This window comes from Anopheles merus, chromosome 2R (assembly GCF_017562075.2).
Source record: "Anopheles merus strain MAF chromosome 2R, AmerM5.1, whole genome shotgun sequence".
Lineage (NCBI taxonomy): Eukaryota > Metazoa > Arthropoda > Insecta > Diptera > Culicidae > Anopheles > Anopheles merus.
The window spans coordinates 26,385,457-26,402,137 of record NC_054082.1 but is presented as its reverse complement, the minus strand read 5'-3'; the positions used below and the strand labels follow the sequence as shown (position 1 = coordinate 26,402,137).

At 46.2% G+C, this 16,681-nt stretch overlaps 1 protein-coding gene across 1 annotated transcript in view; it reads right to left on the bottom strand.

Annotated features, from left to right (window-relative positions):
• Nucleotides 1–16,681, bottom strand: part of LOC121589390 (phosphofurin acidic cluster sorting protein 2) — a 45,049-nt gene that overhangs the window by 12,186 nt on the left and 16,182 nt on the right. The window lies entirely within an intron of this gene.

Genomic DNA, 16,681 nt, shown 5'->3' with positions numbered 1-16,681 from the left:
ACACACATACACAGCGCGCGTTTGCCTGCAGCAGAAATGTCCCTTCGTCACGTCAGCAAGCCCGAAACCGTGACGCATGGGAAACGTGACACATTGGGGCCGCATGCGTTTGTGTGTCCTTTGTTCTGCTTCTGCCCGTCCCACCGCTACCAGCGTGTGTCCCTCGCTCTAATGACCAATCGACGAAATGAATGTGCTCGATTTAGTGCATAATTTATGAGCAGCTAGCAAATGCCGTACCATAGTGACACCCCTTCTGGTGGTGCCACACAGGGGTTTACATGCATCGGATGCTTGTATGGTGTGCTGGATAAACGGATTCTTATCGTGTGCGGTTCTTTCGGGGTGACATTTGTTGTGCACCATGGAATGGGACGGTGCCGATAAGGGAGACGACTGCGTCTAATCCGGCTTTCCTGGAAATATGACGAGCGTAGATAAAGCAGCAAAGATAACTAATTGTCCATCACTCAATACCGTTTACCCTTGTGCAGGATTCGGTTAGGAGCGGTGTAGTTTTTCTCTCTTATTCAAATTAAACTAATTTATCCATCATCAATCTTACAGTGCACAAAAAAAATGTGTGGCAGAATTACGCTGTTCTTCGTATCATAATCCAATATGCACCAGGGAAACTGATACTTAGACAATCCGCACCATTGACGCCAGGGAATGGTGCGTCTGCACCTTGGGAATTACGACATTTAACTCTCCTCAGAGACATGCCATTTTCTAACCGTAGACAACGCAAACATACACCTTCACACAGCACGAAAAGGTCAGCCCAAAGTGCCGATAACATCTATCTTTGCCGTTCCGGTTCACCGGCTGGCTGGTGTAGTTACAAAGTATGACATGATGTTCAGGTGCGTAATACCTTTCGCTCGCCTCATGTCTGTCTGCTATCACTGCACTGTCGTTGTAAATTCTGGTCAGAACGAATATGCTGGCCTGAGCCCTCCAAACACGGTACGGCACAAATCACGTCCGCAAGCCTCTTTGTCTGTGTAGGGACAGGTCAAGAGTTGCTGGCAGGTACGTGACGTGAACCGAGAGCGCGCGCAATGCTAAACACTGACACCTATGTTTATGCTTTTTTTTCCTCGCTTTCCACTGCACATCCGGATCTTGGGCGATTGCTTAACTCGAGTGAGTACACCGGAAGAGAGAGAGAGAGAGAGAGAGAGAGAGAGAGAGAGAGAGAGAGACAACCACCAGCGGAAACAACCCAATGTAAACTGCCTTCCCCTAGCTGGCTGAGGAAACATCAGCACGGGGGTGGGAAAGGAAAAATCACAAAAAGTGTCAACCGGAACCGAGCATGAATGTGAATATTAATTACACATCCTACGGTGCACAGGTAGTACACTACTCCCACGGTACATATTAAAGCGGAACACGTGAATAAAACGTGTACAACAAAAATTCCATAGTTTGCACAGGAAGTGGACAGTGATTGTTTGTGGGTGCATAGAAAACATTAGGGTTTACGTTCAGGAGTACAAAAATTGGCATCTGAAATGCATCGAATGTGTCGTTAGCAAGTTGCCTCAAATGGGAAATTATACCATTAAACATACGATTTCACGCAAAAAGGGTAAATCTTCAGGGGTTTCTTTAAGGTTCAGGGGTGTTAACAATAGAACACACATACGTGATCGCATACTGGCCTGATACATCCTTACAAGGTTTTATTATATCACGTAACTCAAAAGGTCCAATACAATGCTTGAATAACGGGTACATGCAATACACGTTAGGTCTTATAGAAGTTGACGCGTGGACCATAGTTGTGCCCAAAACATTCTGGAGAAAATGAGAATTGCTCAGAGAAAGTGAATTTTGTATTTGATGGTTTGAAATATCTACCACTAAACAAACATAAATAGGAAGCTTTATTCTTCAAATTAAAATTAATTGATTTTCCTGATGGTTGGACACAACTCAGCCAAATTAAACGCTTTAAATATAAAAAGTACATTATTCTTCCATTTTTCACGATCATTAGCATAAACTTAACCAGGAATAGCTATAAAAAATTGAGTAAAATAATTTGAACGAAAATTATATTTAAATAAAACATCAAAATTCCACTTTAACTGGCTACGTTCTGTTCGAACCTTTGGATGGAATACTTAAACGAGCGGTAAAACTAAATAGGAATGATTTTAACCGTAAAACGACCAATATTTGCAGTCTGCTGACGTATACGACTGAACTAGTTACACAGAGACATACATCACCCCTGGCCCTTAGGTCCTGAATCTTTATAATTAATTTAAATTACTACTTTCCAATTGTTTTAAAATATGAAAAGGATTGTTTGGATAATTTTATCCAAATATAAGAATTGAGCATTATTGGTGTTATTTTACCATAACGTCAGTAGTGAAGGCTCCCTTCACCGAAGGTTCAAGCGTAACAGATTTTTTACCTCCTGTCCTTAGCAATCCTAAGCGAGACAATTGATCAAACAATCAAACGTTTGTCTCTTGTGTCGTGCGCTGTAACGAGCAAGCAGACATGCAACGGAAACCAACTCACGTCACACCGCACACTATAGAGTGTCGTATAAGGTGAGGAAAGTGGGCAAAAAGTCAACGAAAGGTAAGCGCATCGTGTTTTGGAATAGTGGCCAATGTCTGCAACTACTATTCTCTCTCCCTACCATCCAAAACCTCACTTTCGGTCCTATCCAATTGCCGGCCCTTATTAGTACGGCGCCCCGATTTCTTCGCACCTGCCACGATCTGCCACCGTTACGGGCGACCTGCCGAATGAACCGAATGTCAGCTCCTCTGCCAAATTAACCAATGAGCCATTAAAATTACTTGCATGCCCGCCCCTTTTGCCCCTTTTTAGTAGTCCCCTCCTTCCTCAGGCCGTGTCGTGTCTGTGTCACGTGTTTGTCATCCCTAAATAACCACTCGGCACTGCTACTTGCTGTGGCGGAGAGACATAGAGAGAAAGAGAGAGCACCGAAAGATGTGTTCGTGCTAGTAAAAGGAGGACGGCGGTAGCGTCCCCAGGCTTGAGCGCAACGCAATGCTTCCGAAACGTAAGCAAATTAATTGTCCGCAGTAAACTTAATTACACCAAATCATTGCGCAAACACGAAACCACAAGTTCACACTCCCGCGGCCGTACCGGTCGCCACCAGAGCAGTTCGTCAGTTCGTGTGTGAGATGGTTATTTTGTCTTTGGCAAACACACAGGCCACGAGCTACTGTTTGGTGCAATTAAACAACTTTTTTGTGTATTTTTTGCTGTAATGTATGCGTCTTTTTTGGTCAATGTGAGTCTACTTTTAGCTCCAAGAAGCATTCCCAATTGATGAGTTGTTTTAATGATTAATTGTGTACCTGTGTATTAGCTTAATATCCGAACACTGTATTGTGTATTGTGTCGCGAAAATGAAAATAAAAATACTTTAAATAAAGAGCAATACCATCACGAGATTAACATGAACGACTTTGCCCTGTTTTGATGATTGTTTTCCATTTCAGTTACAACCGTACCGACACTTTTGGCACATTCACACATGGTACAAGATTTATTGGCGCTGTTAACAAGAATAGAGCCTTTGCGAGTTGGCAACAATGTGAAGGGCAATTCAAACAATAAAAGAAACAGATGCGCTGTGCAATTAAACTCATTTTCGGTTATAATTTGCATTCAATTGAGCAACATTTTAACAACTCAAGAATATCCACTTCATAGGACAAACAACGTCCCCAAAAAGACCCAAATGGATGCACGTTTTATGACACTGTGGAACTATTCCCTGCTGACTTCAACTCCTATATTTTGTCCCTGCATTATTCTCTGTAGTAGTCTTTGTTTTGGACAAGGTTTTGGTATCGATTCACATTCTAATGTTGTGTCCAGTTCCGTTTCGTTGTCAGTGTTCTTGGCCTTGTCTACCAATATGTTATGTGAATTTTTATACAGCACCTTGGCATAGTAACTGAGCATTGGTAGAACGTGTATACTAAAAAGGAGCTTACTTCGTGAAAATCACAAAGAATAATCATAGAACTCTGCAATGCAATGCGTGTGAGCACAAATGAAAAATAAATCAGTATTCCTTTCATTCGCACCTTTCCAAAATGCACCTTTATCCATCCAATTTCCTAACCGAACCGACTGAAACACAGGGAAGTCATGTCGAGCCCCTCTCCCGATTGACGGATGCGAAGAATACCCTTTATCGCCATCGACCTTGCCCCAAAACCAACCTTTCCCTCGGCTGAACAGAGCACCCGAAAACTCGCCCGCACACACACACACCTTCAACCCGCAACCTTTAACAACACAAAAACAAACGCAACAACATTGCATGCAGCTGGCAACGGGCACAAGAAGAAAAAAACAACCATGGCAAGACCAGGGGGGTGTTTGGCCGCTGCAACCAAAGAGTTCTACACCAAACACGCGCGAAGGAAAGAGAGAGAGAGAGAATGGTAGCACGGCGTTTAGCATTGGCGCAGGATATTTTTATCTTTTAATGTCCCCGAAAAGAACCTCCTTGCTCGGCCGACCGGTGCCGTTTCCTTCCCATTACTTCTGTTCCTCGTAATGTTACTTCACCGTTTTCCCAGGCATGCAGCTGCTGCCGACTTCCGTTGCTGCGTACCACCACAGTGGTTGCGAATGTTAGAAATAAAAAAACGGATGGGCAATAATTCGCGGGTGGTCCTTGGCTTGCGGCGCATTTGCAGCACACATACAGAAAACCGATTGCTGACAACTAGTACCGAGCGACTACTAAATGGCCGAATGGTAGGAAAGGGGAAAAAGCAGTCCAAGCAGCGAGCCTTAGTAAACAAATGCGCGACGAGCGTTGTATGTTAATGACGCGAACTATTTACATCGCTACCGAGCCCGTGACAGAGCCGGTGGTGTAAAAGAGAGTGTGAAAATTGCTCCATTCTGCCCTATTCAAAATACTATCTAATCGGGAATACTTACACCTACCCTATGTTACAAAATGTATGCGACCCAATCCGGCGCACGTCACAATCAATCAAAACTGTCACTCGAAAAAGACCATACCACACAGCGCACACCGTTTTTATTTAAGGCAATCTCCTCCTTATTGATATGCATACCAATCCCCTCTCATATGGGGTGGACTGGCTGACTGGGCTTATCGTTCATCAATTGATTTCTGTTGCAAAACGCGTACCGTACCGCGTGAATGTTGTAGACCATTTTGGAGCGCGTGCTTCGCGAACGCTTTCGCAGCAGTTGCGACGGGCCCGTTATTGCGACGCGTTTTTAGCCCAAAACACCGCTCCTTTAGCTCTATATTAAAATGCTAATAGGGCAACACACGCGCATGCCTTTATTTGATTAAAGGCAATTGATTGATACTAATTGTTGCGTATGTAGCCGCAAAAGTAAAACGTTTACAGGTTGAAATGAACGGAGTTAAGCGAGTGATTTGCATACACATTAGTGCCACAAAAGCTTGGCCACATTCCATCACGTTTCGTACACGAATTAGAAGCACAGTATTTACTAAGTAACAGAGAGGCGGAGAGATGCTGCGCAATCAAAAACTATCTGTTTTACACTTGAGCTTTTAACCGTTACTAATTTGCTATTTTGTTGAAATATCGTCATTGCTTTCCATTGCTACCACACTGCCGTACACACCCTTGCACAATGAATTACCATTCTAGTGAAATTTTACATCTTTACAATAATGTCGTCGTCATAAAATTTTAAAGTTTTAGGAAGAGCCGAAGCGATGGGAAAACCTGGACCGTAAATCGGTTCGGAGTGATAAAACTTGCCCTCGAGAATGCCTCAACAAGCAAGGTCACGACGCGGCAGAACAATCGGAAAGTTAAGTGAACAATTTACCCGCAACAACAGCCCGGGAGGGACACGAGGCGGCTGGCAGGCTGTGTTGGTTGATGAATAATTTATTCATCTCGCAGCAAGCTGAACTTCCTTTCCGGACGGAATTTCCTTCTACACAGACAACGGCAAACACACACACACACACACACACACGCACACACACACACACCACACACACACACACACACACACACACACACACACACACACACACACACACACACACACACACACACACACAACACACACACACACACACACACACACACCACACACCACACACACACACACACACACACACACACACACACACACACACACACACACACACACACCACACACCACACACACACACACACACACACACACACACACACACACACACACACACACCACACACACACACACACACACACACACACACACCACACACACACACACACACACACACACACACCACACACACACACACACACACACACACACACACCACACACACACACCACACACACACACAACACACACACACACACACACACACACACACACACACACACACACACACACACACACACACACACACACACACACACACACACACACACACACACACACACACACACCACACACACACCACACACACACACACACACACACACACACACACACACACACACACACACACACACACCACACACACACACACACACACACACACACACACACACACACACACACACAACACACACACACACACACACACACACACACACACACACACACACACACACACACACACACACACACACACACACACACACACACACACACACACACACACACACACACACACACACACACACACACACACACACACACACACACACACACACACACAACACACACACACACACACACACACACACACACACACACACACACACACACACACACACACACACACACACACACACACACACACACACGCACAAACTGGATGGTCTGGAGGGCGTAGGAAATTCATTCGTTGTAACCACTTTAGCGAATCTGCCGAAATGGCGCTTTTGAAACAACAACCCACCGCCACACCCAACGGAGATGCTTGCCGAGCGGTAAAAGCACGGCTCATTCAATGTAATCGTAAGCCAAGGTGATCTTTCAAGAATTGCTTACGGAAAAGTTGGCCTCCATCTTTCGTTCGATAGGTCCGCTTGCCTTCCCCCCGCACACACCGACAATATCCAGACACGACTCATCAATCTATCATTTTTTTTCGTACGTAAATCAGTGCAGATGATTCCGGATGAAGGTGATCATCGCCCGTGGCCTGTTTTAGACCGCACAAACACACACACGCGCGCACACCAGATTGCCTGCTAACCTTGGTGGTCATCAAAACGCTCCCCCCCCCTCCATCCGGATGCGGGTAGGGGTGAAAGTATTTTATGAACTCATTCATCATTCTAGCACGCTGGCGGGCACCTTTTTTGCTGCTGCTGCTGCGGAACTCATCTCGTGACGGGGGCGGCAATTGATAGAACAAGCCACTCACAATGATTCGATACACTAGCAGAAGCAGCGTGTTTGAAAGGATCCGAGAGGGAATCGCACCGACCCCACCACCACCCACCCCTTGCGAAGGTCGTCGAGAACGATTGGAGCAGCAGAGCACGAACCGTGAGCGCTTCTTGGTCGTTTTGGAGCAGCGACCAGAAAAACAGCAAAAAAGTAGGACAGAATAGATTGTGTACAGTGGTGATGGGTGAAGTTGGCAAAAATCCAAAGTCGACGAAGTCGATTCCGAAAATTTCGCAACCAACTCGCGAAGGTAGGTCCGCTTAACATTATCCGGAATCGTTTGGAATCGTCTGAAGCCGTCTAAAATTGCCCGGAGTTTCCTGGAGTCGGAGTCGTCCGGAGTCGTCCAAAGTCGTCCAGAGTCGTCCGGAGTCGTCCAGAGTCGTCTAGATTCGTCCAGAGTCGTAAAGAGTCGTCAAGAGTCGTCCAGAGTCGTCCAGAGTCGTCCAGAGTCGTCCAGAGTCGTCCAGAGTCGTCCAGAGTCGTCCAGAGTCGTCCAAAGTCATCCAGAGTCGTCCAGAGTCGTCCAGAGCCATCCAGAGTCGTTCGGAGTCGTCCAGAGTCGTTCGGAGTCGTCCAGAGTCGTCCATAGTCGTCCATAGTCGTCCAGAGTTGTTCAGAGTCGTCGAGAGTCGTCCAGAGTATTCGAAAGTCGACCAGAGTCGTCCAGAGTCGTCCAGAGTCGTCCAGAGTCGTCCAGAGTCGTCCAGAGTCGTCCAGAGTCGTCCAGAGTCGTCCAGAGTCGTCCAGAGTCGTCCAGAGTCGTCCAGAGTCGTCCAGAGTCGTCCAGAGTCGTCCATAGTCGTCCATAGTCGTCCAGAGTTGGTCAGAGTCGTCCAGAGTCGTCCGAAGTCACCTGGAATCGCATCCGGGTGGAACTAATGATTCTCATTCTGCCGGAGTTGGAATCGGACTAACAATAGTCGGAGTTGGATCAGAGTCGTGGGTGCGCTTCAGAAAACACATCACTAGTGTACAGTACAGTGCAGCTTCATCAACTATTCCAGCCAAGCTCGCACCACCACCACCACCACAGCTCAATCATTCAATCTCAATCATCGCCAGCACTTCCGCCTCGAACCCCGTGTGTCCTGCCCGCGCGATAGTGAAGCGGCGAACCCCCGTCCGGGACTGGGAAGTTCAGCTTCAAGGTAGCTTCCGTCCTGACTCGCACTTCTAGCGATCAACATCAGCAGGATCCAAAGCTCGCGCTGCATTATGTTAGCTATTTAGATACCGCTTTGTTACCATGCCGCACACCATCACCACCACACAGTGTGATGATGAGCACGGTGCGAGTGAAACGTTGCGTAATAAATAATACATTTAATATTACGAGCTGTTACGCATCTTCTTCACCAACCAGCTCAACACGGCGCTCCATTTTTTGTTGCTGTTGTTTGGGTTTGTGATAATTTCAATCTACACACATACACAAGCGAGCTATCGGGGTGTATGTGAAACGCCAACACACAACATGCAAGTGAAAGCATATCCGCTGTAGTGGCGGGCTGTTGCATGAGCAGCTGCTGTACCTCTTTTTTGTGTGTTGTTCATCCGATGCACACAACACAAGCATCGCCCGCTTTCAATGCTAGTGGAGAGCATTGGGCTCGTTGAGGCAAGCAATCTGAGTGTGCAAGATGCTACGCTCAACAAACTCATATCACTTTTACACACACAGACACAAACAGCCGATTACAGCACCGGAATGTACGAAGGCATCGGACACTCCCGACCACGCGGACCAAGCGGAGGGTTAGTAGCGTGAAGCGAGGGAAGAAAATGGTGAAAATTTGCCTCCATTTCTCCAGTCCCAAACATCAAAAGATGCTGGAGACCCAGGATGAACTTACCCACAGCCGGAGAGTGGGGTGAATGGGTCGATGCCTAATTTATGTGTGTTGGTTTTTCCTCTCTTTCTTGTTGTGTTGTATTGTTTTCATCGAGCCGTCTTATCTCACAGCAAACGGGGCGCGCGCAGCAACCTATCGCTGGTTCCACTTCCTTAACAAACACACACACACACAAGGTTATGCGCACAAAGCTCTCTTGTTGTGCAGACGCAGTTATGTTTGTGTAACACACGTTCGATTCGGCTTGCTGAAGATGTGACGGAGGGGGAGAAGGTTATCACGTTATATCTTCCAAAAAAACAAACGAGGGCACGCGTGCGTACCATTTGATGCGCACGTTTGTGCAGTTATGATTTCATCCATCCGCGCGCTTAGAAACAGAACGGATTCGATGCATTTTTTGTGGATTTACATTTTTCTTCTTCTTCTTTCCTACGTCATCGAGAGGGTCAGCTGCCAGCCCATATGATCCGGTTGTCAATTATGCACCATTCATGGCGCTAAACACTCCTCCAGTCCACCATCTGATCGACTCCAGCCATTTTGCTGTTTGCTCTTTTCATCCACACCCTCTCTCGCGGGGTTCGTCGCTAGCTCCTCCGTAACCTTCCCGAGACGGTGCCAATCCCGTAGGCTGTACCGGATGATTAATCGGTGTGTCGTCAGTGTGGCCGTGGATACATGTTTGTTCCCTCCCGATGCACATCGTGGCGTCCCCCCGGGCTCCAAACCGGGAAACGTTCGACCCACGGAGTGGATAATTTATGGATGCAAATGTCACACACTCGCGCCCCATGTTTGTTGGAAGCGATCAACGCTTGGAACCGCTCCTGGGGGAAAATGCATGCTAATGCAAGGAGCAGCAGCTGGGGGAACAGGAATTACGAATGGGTCTCTGAATGACGGGTTACAAACAGCAAGGTGAGTGCGAGAAAATAAACCTCCAAAAACGCCCTTCTCTACACAGACTAATAATATAATATTACTCAAAATATAAAGAGCTTAAATCATTTCAGCAGTAGCAAATGTAAACTCACGCACCATTCCTTTTCCCAAGGGACCTGAGTGTTGAAGCGGTTGCGGCCCGTCTGTCACACCGACCACCATTAATCGCTTCATCGAGCCGCTGTCGCATGGAATTAAGGATATAACCCTGCGCTAAACGCGCGGAGGGTGGGATAAACCCACCCGTTTCAAGGTTACTAATTTAACCCTTTTTTATGTCACCCGGCGTATTTGCGAAACGGTTACGTTGCTGGTGGTTGGTGGTTCGCTAAACCGCAAAGCCCTGGGGAGGAAGGTGACGAGATAACCATATCTCGCGGCACACAAGTAGCAGGGAGTTCGGGGGCGCCGTGTCAGACCAAACAACAACGGTCCCCCCGACCGATGATGCGCGGACCCGACTGTGTGCGGTTAGCCGCGCCTGTGTGTATGTTGGAGTGGTTTGTTTGTTGACGCAGAAACGAGCGCGTGGACGGCATGCGTCGTATTGCAATCGGATTGTGCTCACACAAATATATAGAACCATCTTTCTACGCAGCAGCAGCGACCTGTGTGCGTCCGTGGCGCACACGCGGACCACCCCCTTACGTGAGCCGGCCAGGGGACGCGTTTGAGAAGGGGGGGGGGATATTAAATTCCCGTGACAAAAAACAACAACAACAACAACGGCACTTCTGCGTACGAACAAGATACGATGGACACGAACGAATGGACTTTATGACGAGTTTAGGTGGATGAAAATGGTTTCACTTTCAAATGTGGCACGCATCACGACGAACGAACGGGTTAGCGCTTTTCTCTTTCTCCTCTTTTGGCACACTCACACCAACAACAAAACACGACCGTCCATGTGCTACTCGTTCATCAATTAGCGGGTCATTTAAATTTATCTAAACACGTCCGGTCCAATTAATGGGGTTTGTCTTTTTCGGTTTTTTTTTTTGCGAGATCTTTTAGCAAACAAACCTGCAATCGAACATACACACCCGATACACACTTCACAATTCCATACAAGGCACTCGTGATGAGGCTACAAAAGCGACCGACTTTACTAACCAACTCCACAACGCACTGTGGTGACGTTATCATTCCGAGTGTTGCTTACCATAGCTACATCTGTTTCCGATGATAAATTCTTTAAAAAATGTGAGGAATAATAATGATTTGATAGTGCCTGTTTGGACAGATGTTGGAAAATTGGCACATAAAAATACAGATACATATTTGCCGCCAGCACTCTCGCGTCGGTGACATCATTCAGCCCAACGGGGCTGCAAATGTGATATTAAGAACTTTGTTTATTTCCGCAAATAAAGCGGGGCAACAGGAAGCTACAATAAATAAAAAAGCAAACATGTGTCCATCACATTTTCACACCAGTATTCGGGCAGTTGCAATATGTTTTGGGGTCGTATACAATCGTTAATGGAATGTTTTGTTCTATTTTATTGATAAAAATGGAAACACTTGAGGCAATATGAGAATTAAGGAATTAGGTTAGAATCTTAGATAAAAAGAATATAATATAGATGTTTTCACGCAATTTATTTATATTCATTATCTTTTCCATCAATTAAAGGAATCATGAGTTCATACAATGCTACAAATATTACGAATAGTCTAACATCAATCATTTTGGCAAATGGTTATGAGGACAAAATTAATCTTTTTGGCACCATTAACACCATAGTTATTCATTCAAAAATGAAACTGCACATCTACGATCTCTTGATACATTGGTTAACTTGCAGGACTTAACAACATGCACGTCGTAGGATCAAGCCTCGCATGGACCGTCTCTCCGTAGCAAAACAAACTATCCAGCTGCATGGTACTTGCCAAGAAGTCACGAAAGCATGTATAGGCTGGCATGACCACGTAGGTTGTTACGCCAAGAAGAAGAATAATAATGTTTGTTTGTTTGGCTGAATGTTTGGAAATTTATGAATCCCTTTAAATTCAGGAATCCCTACAAATTCGTGGATCTTTCGAGATCTATGCAGCTTTTGAGATTCATGAATGTTTCAGATTCATGCATCTTTCCATTCTCTGAATCTCGATTCAGAACTATCAAAGGGAGATGCGATCCGGCTTCAAGCCTCTGTGAAAAAAAGGATGGCAGCAGCCCGTTGAAGTGTTGAAATTCATGCTGAAGAAATTAAAAATTATTGTGATGAACCTCGACTCGAAAACCTCTATTTATTCAACAGTTAAAAGGGTATTAATGTTTGTGTAATAAAATCCAAAACGAAATATTTTTAACGCTTCACGCTAGTTACAAATCGCGACATAAGATTTGTCAATTTAAATTACCGTGGAAATTAATGATTCATTGGAAATTAATGATTAAGAGGTTTCACGCTTAAAATAGATATTTATTACCCATCATCCACTATAAACCAAGCAGAGTGAATTGCTCATTACGAAAGGCTGTGCAATTCTTCATCGATATGCATTAATCATAGTATTTTATTGAAGTTAATGACTCATTCTAGATTTCAACTATAAACGAGTTGGTTCATGGTTAGCAAGACTCTTTTGCACGAAACATAGCTATCTAAATATTATTATCTGTTGAATTAACCAGGACCACCCTGTTCGAACCTGCTATTTTGAACTGCAAGCAACAACAACAGGCAAAGTCTTTACAATGTATCACATTTTCGTTCGTTTACGATCGAACCAGATCCATTCGCTGCATTGAATCCGCTGCAAACGCGAGTGCTACCTGTGAGCGCAGTACGACGATGGTCGTCAATTTCACTAGATCCGGGTGAAAAACTATCGCTTCCCACACACACACACACACACACATGCGCACATCATAATAATCCAGTTTCGCCCGCCCAGAAACCGGGGGCATACGAGTTTAAGGGCCTACTACACACTTCAAGTTAGGCGTTCGACCTACACCCAAAGTTCTCCCACACACACACACACACAAATATATGTGATTCAGCTTCAAAGATCACACTGCCCAAACACCCGTTCCCGACGTAACACAGCGACACTACGCGCGGGATGATCTTGCGCCCCGCAGGGGAACTCCAGAAGGGAATACGCAGCGAACAGCACACGATCGGCGGGGGACAGGCGATGGAGTGAAAACCCTGTGCAAAATCTGTCGTAAATCGACCAGATCTCTAGCACCGGATACCACGATCACGAAGGGGTGTGATTGGATGGGTGGACGGAGGTTGTGGAACGAGCAATTTAGCTTCATGGCCATCAACCGGCGCGTAGCGTTGTGCGCGACCGAACGGTTTTACGGCTCGATACAGTTTTGCAGGATGAAATTAACTTTCACCCACTACGTACGTCCGGGGCATTTTATTTTTTGTTCTCTTTTTTTCTCTGCTCGATGCATGTTGCATTTCGTGCTAAAATTTGTGTTCGCGCACATTTTGCACGTTCGCGCGTACGACGTTCGACGGACGGCGGATGCCATTTAATTTCGCTGATTCATATCGCACCGTTTTTTTTTGCGGCTGCTGGGGCGTTGGATACACCTTTTTTCATTGTCATGGGCACACCACCCCCAGGGGAATGACTCATCGTGTGATATCCCAAAAGTACGTGGGAAGATCTTGTATCACAACCATCGCTAACAAACCACGAACCGGCTAATAATTAAGCCGCGGCCGCAACGCACCAAAACATTTGCATCGATGAATAACAACGCTTGCCAGGCGCCCAAGGAGGGGGACGGGAATTTTCTATCCGATCGCAACACTCCCACATAGCAGCAGCAGCAGCAGCAACGCTAGCAGAGCTGCTCAGTACGTGTCACAGAGTAATTAAAACATGATACGCCGTTTTTTCCCCGCCTCTGTCTCTTTCGCTGAGGTGTTTCTAGCACCTTTTCGTCGGAAAAGTGGACAAGCAGCAATTTTCCCACGCTCCCCAGCAAAGGGATGCGCGCTGTCTTAGACAACCAAGACCAGTGCTCCTCTCCCCCGACTGGCCCCCCACACGACCTACAATGGAATGTAAAGCCAACATTTGCTTTTAGCACCCTGCGAATTAGAGTGCTGCTCGGAGGGGAATTCCGATGAAGCACCGGCCCGAGCGACGGGGTTGGTGATGAGTATTTCGGGTGCTATTTTCGTCCACCTCTGAATTCTCGAAAAACTCATCTCGTAATCAAGATGAGCTGTGGTCAAAGAAATATGAGGCAAAAATTCTATTACAGTAAGCTCGCGTCGCATCGGCACCAGGCGTGGCGAGGGAATGGTGCTAGCTACACGATTATCAAGAAACCGTTTATTTGGTCGATTTATTTCTCTCCCCGGTAAACCGTCCATTGCATCTCACATCGCACAATCAATGCGTAAAAGAGTGCGCGCGACGCTCGATGGAGGTTCAAACGATAACAACGAGCAAACAAACAAAAAACCCTTCCTATCGACAGCAAATAACTGCTTGCCACCTCTATTAGCTTTACACTCGTGGTACAGCAGCAACGCCCCTGTTTAACAAGCCCATTACAATTGTGTCTTGCAGCTGCCGGCCGTGTTGCTGCCGGCACTCCTGCTGCTCAGCGTGCATCCAGGGAAGGACGCGCCATAGGACGCCGCAGCGAAATACTAACGCCCCACAACTACAAACCGGATGGCCGATTTAGGGCGTGCGAAAACATCTCCCCTCGCTGCACACTGGACTGTGGCGCTGTGGCGGTTGTGATTTACTGGGGGCGGTTTTGTTTCGCGATGTTTGTTTTGTGCACCATCTCTGATAGACGCTGATGAGTTGGTGAGTAAGGGGAAGAGGCAGCCAACAGTAATATTCGTTCACAGTTCGCCCCCCCGCCTTCCGTTTGTCTGATCGATTACCGGATCGCGAACCAGTCGGTTGGAAAATCAAAGCTGATAAAGTGGTTGGGCTCGATAAGAGCAAAGCGTTTTGTAGCGTACACTAGGGCAAGGGGATGCATTGTTTGCAGGATGTTTTGTAGTGTGGTTTACTAGGGAGAGATGATGTTTAACCACTACAACCGTAACACAACCAGTAATAATATTTTGCATTTTGTGTTTTTATTTTGGCTTTGAGAAGGCCTTTTTCACCGTGACATGCCTATAATTTTCATATAATTTAAACTCAAAATCTTATCTTTTTCTAACGACAACAAATTCAATTCAATTTCAAAAACAAAAAATCCAAAAATCACATGCATTTTTTGTTACATTTTCTTTACCATCAAAAAGTATATATTCATATTCTTAATATTCATTACAAAGACGAACTATACGAGATGTACGGCTACCTTACTCGCCAGGCTCAGGTGGGCTGGCCATGTTGTACGCATGGACACGGACGACCCAGCCCGTAAAGACTTTTTAGGCCGTCCACAAGGACAGAGGAGGCGTGGTAGGCCAAAACTTAGGTTGCAAGATGGCGTGGAAGCGACCGCCATTGAGGCCGGGATAACGGACTGGCAGACGAAGGCGGGCGACCGTGAGCGGTTTCGGACACTCCTGAGGCAAGCCAAAGCGGTTGTAGCGCCGGATAAGTAAGTAAGTAAGTATATTCATCATTCAATATTCATATTCTTTCGCACAATCTTTACCTTTTTACTGGGCTCAAAATACATTATGAGGAAGGCACATAAACTTATAAGGTAAACTCTCAATAAAAGTCTTTTAAAAGTTAGCAAATGTTCATCACATTATTTGAAAGGTTTATCTTCAAAGAAATACAGAGTTATATAGAGTAAATCTGATACATTTTAAAGGTGCTCCACTTTGACATTGAGAAACTGTACATTACTGACGCTGTTACGTTCCATTCTAAGCTCTCCGCCGGCTGGAATGCTTTCTAATCAACCGACTTTTCTATCTCGGGCAGCGCTGCGAACAATAAACATAGCCACCCCATTCCCGGGCACTTTCCCACCCAAGCAGCCCGTCGTCACGGGTGAAAGAGCAAACTGTACAAAAGTGACCACCGGTTCCGTAGCTGGGCAAAGGGGGCACCGCTGCCAGTGTGCCAACCAGACCGTTGGCTGACTGACGGACAGCTTAGCAGCCAGCCCCTTCACTCTGTGCGCCCGGTTTACGGTCCAAATGGCAGATCCACGAGCACACCGGGCGAACGACACTTGAGAGGGCGCGAAAACTATGGAAAACAATACGACGGGGCAAAAGGTAAATATACACAGCCACACACATTCCGGATCACGAGGGGCGCTGTGCGGCGAGTATGACCGGCTCTTCACAATAACAACAAAAAAGCGCACAACAATCTCTCGTACACACACATACAGCCGCTTTGACGAGGCAAACGGTTGGCGCGAAGGGTTGCACCGTTGTTTTGCCGTGGCCGAGGAAGCGGAAATGGCAGTGAGAATAATGGAACACCCGTCAATAAGTCAA